This window comes from Triticum aestivum, chromosome 4D (assembly GCF_018294505.1).
Source record: "Triticum aestivum cultivar Chinese Spring chromosome 4D, IWGSC CS RefSeq v2.1, whole genome shotgun sequence".
NCBI lineage: Eukaryota > Viridiplantae > Streptophyta > Magnoliopsida > Poales > Poaceae > Triticum > Triticum aestivum.
In genome coordinates, this window is record NC_057805.1 from 475181495 (window position 1) to 475188832 (window position 7338).

A 7338-nucleotide genomic window follows, 5' to 3' on the forward strand; every position below is an offset into this window, starting at 1 on the left:
AGGCGCGGGTTGAAATTTCCGGACAAGCCTAACGTGTACTGTACCAAATCAATGCGCACTACAAATGTCATTCAAAACTTTGAATTCATGTTATGTTCAATTAAAATATTTCGCTACGTGTATAATGCATGCAACCTACTACTCAAATGAACGTTTTAGTGCATTCCAAACGTATATACTACCGCTTCAATATGAACTAAATTTGAATTCGTTTCTCTATTTGAATAAGATCTACAGTAATGATTGTTGTGAAGTCAAAGCATTTGAATTCGTTTCTCTGTTTTAATAAGATCTACAATCATCATTATTGTCAAGTTAAACCATCGTTTGTGTATTATCTTCACAGCACACCACATGATTAGTCTCGAGTTACATATGAACTATGTGTACTATATGAACTCGAACTAGATTTTTTGAATCCACTTTATTTTGATTTCAAATCACATTACATTTCTAGCTCTAGCTAGATCTTCATAATCTAAACCATGTCTCATATGTATAATGTGTTTATCACATTATGTATGGTGCCCCGCCCCCTACGCCTACAAGTATTTAGATGTGAGTTGCAAACACCACACATTACCACAAATTCAAATAAAATGTGAGAATGTTCGATATATAGTATTGTTTAGATTGTTCGATATTTAGTTGTAAGCTGCAAACGCCACACATTATCACAAATTCAAATAAAATGTGAGATTGTTTGATGTATAGTATGGTTTAGATTGTTCGGCATTTAGCTGTGAGTTGCAAACGCCATGCATTATCACATTATGGTATAACATGTGCACAGCACGTGTATCACCGCTATATTCATGCATGCAATGTTTAAAACACTATGATCTCCTATTCAAATATATGAATCCGCTTTCATATCAAATTATGATCTTTGTTAGTCTCTTACACCCACACAATCCTCTAACCTTTGTAGCTACCACTAACTTTCTCTCGTGCATGCACACGCCCTCCTCGCCCTCCCCCTCCCTCGGCATTCTATCCACCGGGCACATTCATTTTTTTCTTTAGGTCGTTCTCCCAGAGTCTCCACAACTCCTTTCCGACACACACCGATCGATAAACCTCTCCAGCGATGCCTGCCTACAACATACACACACACCTTCAATCTCCTCCTTTATGTGTCCTTGCCTCGTGTCTCTCATACGGTCAGACACACGTGTAAACTCTCGCCCCTCTTTTCATCGATCTCACAACCGCACACTCCTCCCCCTATCTAGCTAGTAGTTGGGCCTCTCGCACCACCTCCTAGCTCCATTCTCTCTGTCTATCCGTCTCGCTGGGCCTTATTTGCCTCTAACAAATGGACGTACACCGACCGATCTCTCGCTATACATATAGCTAGCTAGGTCCTTATAACTCGTTTTTACCCACACGTCAATCGATCTACCTCATTAGTTGTGTCTCTCCCTTCCTCCGACAAACAACAATTGATCTACCGATCTAGTTAGGTTTGCTTACCAAACACATGGTTCCCCTTCATCATCCATGGATGCGTCCCGACAGATCTATCACGCACAGGCACACACAGAAACACATCCCCACTCTTATTGATAACATTGCAGTTCCACCCTCAGTTTGTCTAGTAGGCCTCTCCCACCATCTTCGAGAAGCAACTCCATCACCCATCCAGCACTCTACCCCTCTCCCTCCCTCTCCCTCTCTCTCTCTCTCTCTCTCTGTCCCATCATATTTCCCGTCCTTCAGTTATGTATGGATGTCGACCGATCTCCCTCAAGACATAGCTGGGTCTCTCCTTCTCAACACATATACGAGTCGTTCTACCTCTATAGTTAGGCCTCTGCCTACCCCTCCCCCCACCCCCTCCCCCCCACACACACCGATACATCGAGCGCTCTAGTCATGTCTCCCTGCCACACACAAACTTGACATGTGCCCTCTAACGTTCCGGTAGGCCAGTCGCCCTATATCTTTGACTTGCACACACACACAATTTCGATGGCTCTCTTCATCGATCTCGCACCCACCCACTTGATCCTCTCTTCGACTCTATCGATAGCTATGACCGCTCCCTCTCTTCTCGTGGATTGCCCGACCCTCTATGTATGATATGGATAGGCCTCCATTTCACACACATTGCATGCAAAATTTTGTTTGAGATGTCATCGACACATATTCCCACAAATAATTCACGAAATCAACCCCCACCCCACCCCCACCCCAAAACAAAAAACACTCACGAACGCGGTTTGTATCTCTCACACACACCCACGTAGGTGGGGGACGTGCACGAAGAGAAGAGGTGCATGCACGGCGCACGTACTCCCGTCTCTTTCCCAACCACACCCGCGCGGGTACACGGTGGAGCTCATTTCTGTACGAAAAAGGCAGCCCACGTGGTAATTTGGCACGTGTACTGGTTGTCCACTTGGTGGAGGGAGGATCGTCTACCACGGGTGAACAAACAAATTGCGACTTGACGTGTTATGTTAAAAAAAGAGGCAAACCATGTGGGGCCTACCTTAGAGGCAAGGCTCTATACACTGGAGTACTTTTGATGTGTCCCGTCAACTCGCAGAACGAGGAGAAGCTTGCTTAGTACGCCGTCTCCCCCGCCCACGGGCGCGGTGGCTCGCAGGATGAGGTGAAGCTTGCTCCGCCTTACGCCCGCTCCCTCGCCCATGCGCGCGGTGGCTCGCAGGACGAGGAGAAAAATTTACTACTCCCTCCGTTTACTCCTCGTCCCTACTACCTTGGTTATAGAGATTATATCATATTGTTTGGAATATATATGTCCTTTAGTAGATTTCAATATGAACTACTAGTACATACTCCAAACACTGATGTATATAGACGTATTTTAGAGTGTAGATTCACTCATTTTGCTCCGTATGTAGCACTCTCCCTCGCCCCTCGACCCTCGCCCACGTGGTGGACGTGCAGCAATTCATTCGGTCTCATATAGCCAGAACGATATATACTGCACTACCATTATTGCTCGACTTCCCGAAGAGGCGAAGAGCCAATCGCAAGGTTAATATTTTGGAGATGCCAAGCGCAAGGTTATAGGAGAACGAGTAGTAGGTGCCGCGTCATTTATAAATAAAGTTTTTTTTCTTCAGTGGCACGTACGCAATATGATAGGTTCATATGGAGAGAAAAGGAAACCGCTCCACTATATACATAGTCAGGACGGGCCAGCCTACACGGTTGCTTGCTGGGGTTGCTCTCTTCACACTCTCTCGCACAAAACGACTGTGGCCACATCTCTAACATCCCGGCGGATCACGTCCGCTTGGGGAAGGGGTGGATGCTTAGTGTAGATGCGGTGGCCGTCGCCGACGGCGAAAACCCACTGTCGGCACGTCCCGATCAGGGGTCCCCGCCGTTCTCTCTCACAAAGCCGGTGAGGTTGCCTTCGTCCCTTGCTCACTGCCGCGACGTGGGCAGTTGCCGCCTCCCGCCGCCCTCCTCAAGGTTGAGCTACGTCCCTCAGGTACAACTCCCTTTACAGCCGGCTTGCACCACTGCTCCAGCTGCCCACATCACTCCCTGTGGATATTTCTCTACTTCTTTGCCCCGCACATACCTCTACTGGCTTCTACGTACTGTATTTGTGATGAGTTTATGTCTCATCAACTAGTCCCAGTAATCTTATTCTAATCACGCTTCTTCAATTTCTTTGCCACAGGGATGCTCATCTCGATTTTGGTGAAACTGCACAAAATGATCCGATGGTCAAAAGGTTGCAAACTTCATTTATTAGGAAGCTCGAACGTTGCCAGCAAATTGAAGCCTGGTCAGGGTTCACGGTTCAAGGGCTAGGGACTGCATGGATCGTTTTTTTCTTTAGCTGCCTCTGTTCCAAAATAAGTGTCAACTTTAGTAGTAGTACAACTTTGTACTAAAGTTTGCACAAAGTTGAGACACTTATTTTGGAACGGAGGGAGTACATATTTGCTATGATCTGTCAATCATTGAGATGCAATAGCATGCATGTTAGTCTCCTTTGTATTTGATGAAATGTTGCAACGGGCAACCTTGGACGCAAGATACATGTAACAGAAGCTGGAAGCTTCATAGCATTGTACAAATTTATCTCGCTGATAAATTACAGTACGTACTATACTAGTACTTCCTCCGTTCCTAAATATAAGTCTTTGTAGAGATTTCACCATGAACCACATGCGGATGTATATAGATGCATTTTAAGTGTAGATTCATTCATTTTGTTCCGTATGTAGTGGAATCTCTACAAAGACTTATCTACTAGTAATAGCTAGCCCCCACTACTAGGAATTCTCTATCCTCTCCTTGAGCCACATCATCAAAATTGATGTAGCCGTTAGATGAAGTAAATCAGTCCATAATAGCCGTCTGATCTAGACGTTGAGAGGCTCCGCACTAAGCCACATGCAAGCATGCAGAAATACCGTGGCACATGCATGTGAGTGGGTTTTAAATCACATCAACATGTCTGCATGCAAGCATGCACCGGTAGCATGCATGTAAGTGAGCTTTTAAGTCCCATTAACATGTCAAAAAGAAAAATATAATCCCATTATGCAGTAGGAGTTGGCTGATCTTTTTTCCTTACGTGGGATGATCTAAATGATGATGGGAGTTTATTTAGTTTGGCTACCACATTTGTCATGCGGTTATAGAGTTTTTTTAGTTCTATGAAATCGATAATTTTGCGCAGAGAGATATACCGCTGTTCCGCGGCAACGCGCGGGGACTCATCTAGTAATATTTAGGAACGGAGGGAGTACTATGTAAAGAGTTAGGTGTCGCACGGTGATAGTGTGAGGTGGGCCATGTAATCACTGAGCCTGCGTGTTTTCACTGCTCTTGCACGCCTCCGCTGTAAGAATGGAGAAAATTGTAATCTAGTAGTAGTACCTCCTTTCGCCGAAAGCGTGGGACATCCAGCAGTCCTACCACCTCAGTAATAAAGACCAATGAGCCGTCAAATCACATAGACCCAGCAGTAAGTTGGACGGACGAAGCAACCATCACTCTTGCGCCAGTGAGAGGTCGCGTCCGCTCTGCCCGGGCATGAATGCGGCACCGATTCTTTGGAGCGGCGCTGACCGTTTCGGGCGGGAAGCGCGCGCGGGCGATGGAGGGGCTTTGGGTGGGCCAGGCTGGTCAGGAGCGGGCGTGGCAGCTGTCCGCATGTCCCTACCGGACACGCCCGGAAACGAGAGGATGCACCGACTCTCGCGGCTAAAATCGTACACTACACAACATCTCTCTGTAGGAGTAGGTCGATCTGTCGCTCTCTCTAACACACACATGCTGTTAAACACACACACACACACGCACACGCACGCACCTTGGTCCCGTTGCACCTTCTAACGTGACTTATTACACCTAGACGGAGGGAGTAGTAAGTATACGAGATACGGTGGCACACTGACTTAAGTCGAATACAAGTGCCCAAAATTTGTGTGCATGTTATAATAAGGATTCACTTAAAATAGTACGTGAGCGAACAGAGGGATCAATTGGACAGTGTTCCCGAGCAGTAGCGAGATGTGTGAGGTAAGATACACCGCTGGCGCTTTTAATTTTTCTTATTAATTTGTTTGTTTCACCCTCTGACTGGTGGGACCCAACGTACTACGTGGAGAGAGGTAAGGTGACTAAGGCTGCATTATTTCTGCACCACTGTGGATAGTCTTACCACCAAAGCCACATGACACGATTATGATTGAAATCCCAATGACTCCCACACACACAAAAAAACACGGCATGCTTGTCACACGAATGCAGGAATGTATAAAAGGTTATTTCCCTCTCGTTGAACATAACGGGAGGGTTGTGTAGCTGGTTAGCCTGTTCGCTCATCAAACTTGAGGTCTCGGGTTCGATAACTACACTTGAGCATAATTTGTGCCAGGAGGATTCTTTGACTGGTCAAAATGTTTTCTAGGGTTTGCACGCTTCACACTCTCTCTCCAGTATATATATACACGCTGGAGCCTCAGCGCTTGTAGTTGCTCTCTTCACACTCTCTCGCCCTCTCCCGCTGGAGCCTCAGCGCTTGTAGTTGCTCTCTTCACACTCTCTCGCCCTCTCCAGATCTAAACAAGACTTCGTTGGCCTCTCTCTCCCCTCACTGCTGCTCAAAGAGCCGGCAGGATCCGTCCGCCGGGAAGGGAAGGAGGCTTAACGCTGTCGCCGTCGGCGAGGGACTACCGGCGCAGCTGTTCACTTTCCACCCAGCGGCGGCGCGGGAGGGCCTCCGACCCCTTCTTCTTCGCCGCCGTCCCGTCGCCCACCGAACCACGCCCCAAGAACCTTAAGGTATAATTTACTTACTCCACATGCATTGCTCTAGCTGCATGTATACCATGAATCTAGGACGTGGTTCAAAGAGGAAAGGAGTGGGGAAAAGTAGTGGGAAAAGTTGTATATAGCATGAATCTAGGACGTGGTTCAAAGAGGAAATGAAGGGGGAAAGTTGTATAGCATGAATCTAGGACGTGGTTCAAAGAGGAAAGGAATGGGGGAAAGTAGTGGGGAAAGTTGTATCGCATAAATCTAGGATGTGGTTCAAAGAGGAAAGGAAGGGGCGAAAGTACTAGTTCAAAAAGGAAAGGAAGGGACAAGGCTGTAGAGTTTGAGCAGGACTAGATTTGCTGCGCTCACATAGGGAAACGTGTCTAAAGATAACAAAACTGGGACCAACACAAATATGCTCCTTGGTTGTTTGTTCTTTGTTGCAACAGACTGTGCATGACCACAGTACATCGGTAGATGCACAAGGTGCTGGTGCGTCCACTGTCCCGTGCAACTCATTAGCTGTTGTTAATCTAAGGCCCTGTTTGGTTAAAAACTCCCTAGTCCCTAGCTACTTGGTTCCAGGGACTAAACATGGACTAGAGGTTATTAAATGATATGCTAAAAGACCATGTTACCCCTAGTAATGAACTAATAGAGACAAGGTGTGATGCGTGGCAGGGGCAACTGTTGGGAAAAGTCCCAAAAAGACTCCCTCGGGGTCTTCTTTCTTTAGTCCCAAATGCCCACTTTTAGTCCCTAAAAGTCCCTCCTGCTTGGTTTAGATGGGACTGCCACTTTAGTCCCTACACCAAAATGTCCATGTAAACAAACACCCTCTAATAATGCCGCTGGAAAATTGATGCAATGCCACAATTAAAAGCAAATTACATGTTTAACGAATTTTATTGTTAATATAATCTCTATGTTAATAGTAATCAATGCCACCGTTTGAGAAATGCTACTGTCTTGCTTTTTTCCCATTTAGATAAGGTAGATGCTTCTTTTTGTTGGCTTCTGTGTCATCCACCGTTATTGACCACTAATTGTTTCCTTTGCACCTCTGTGTAAACA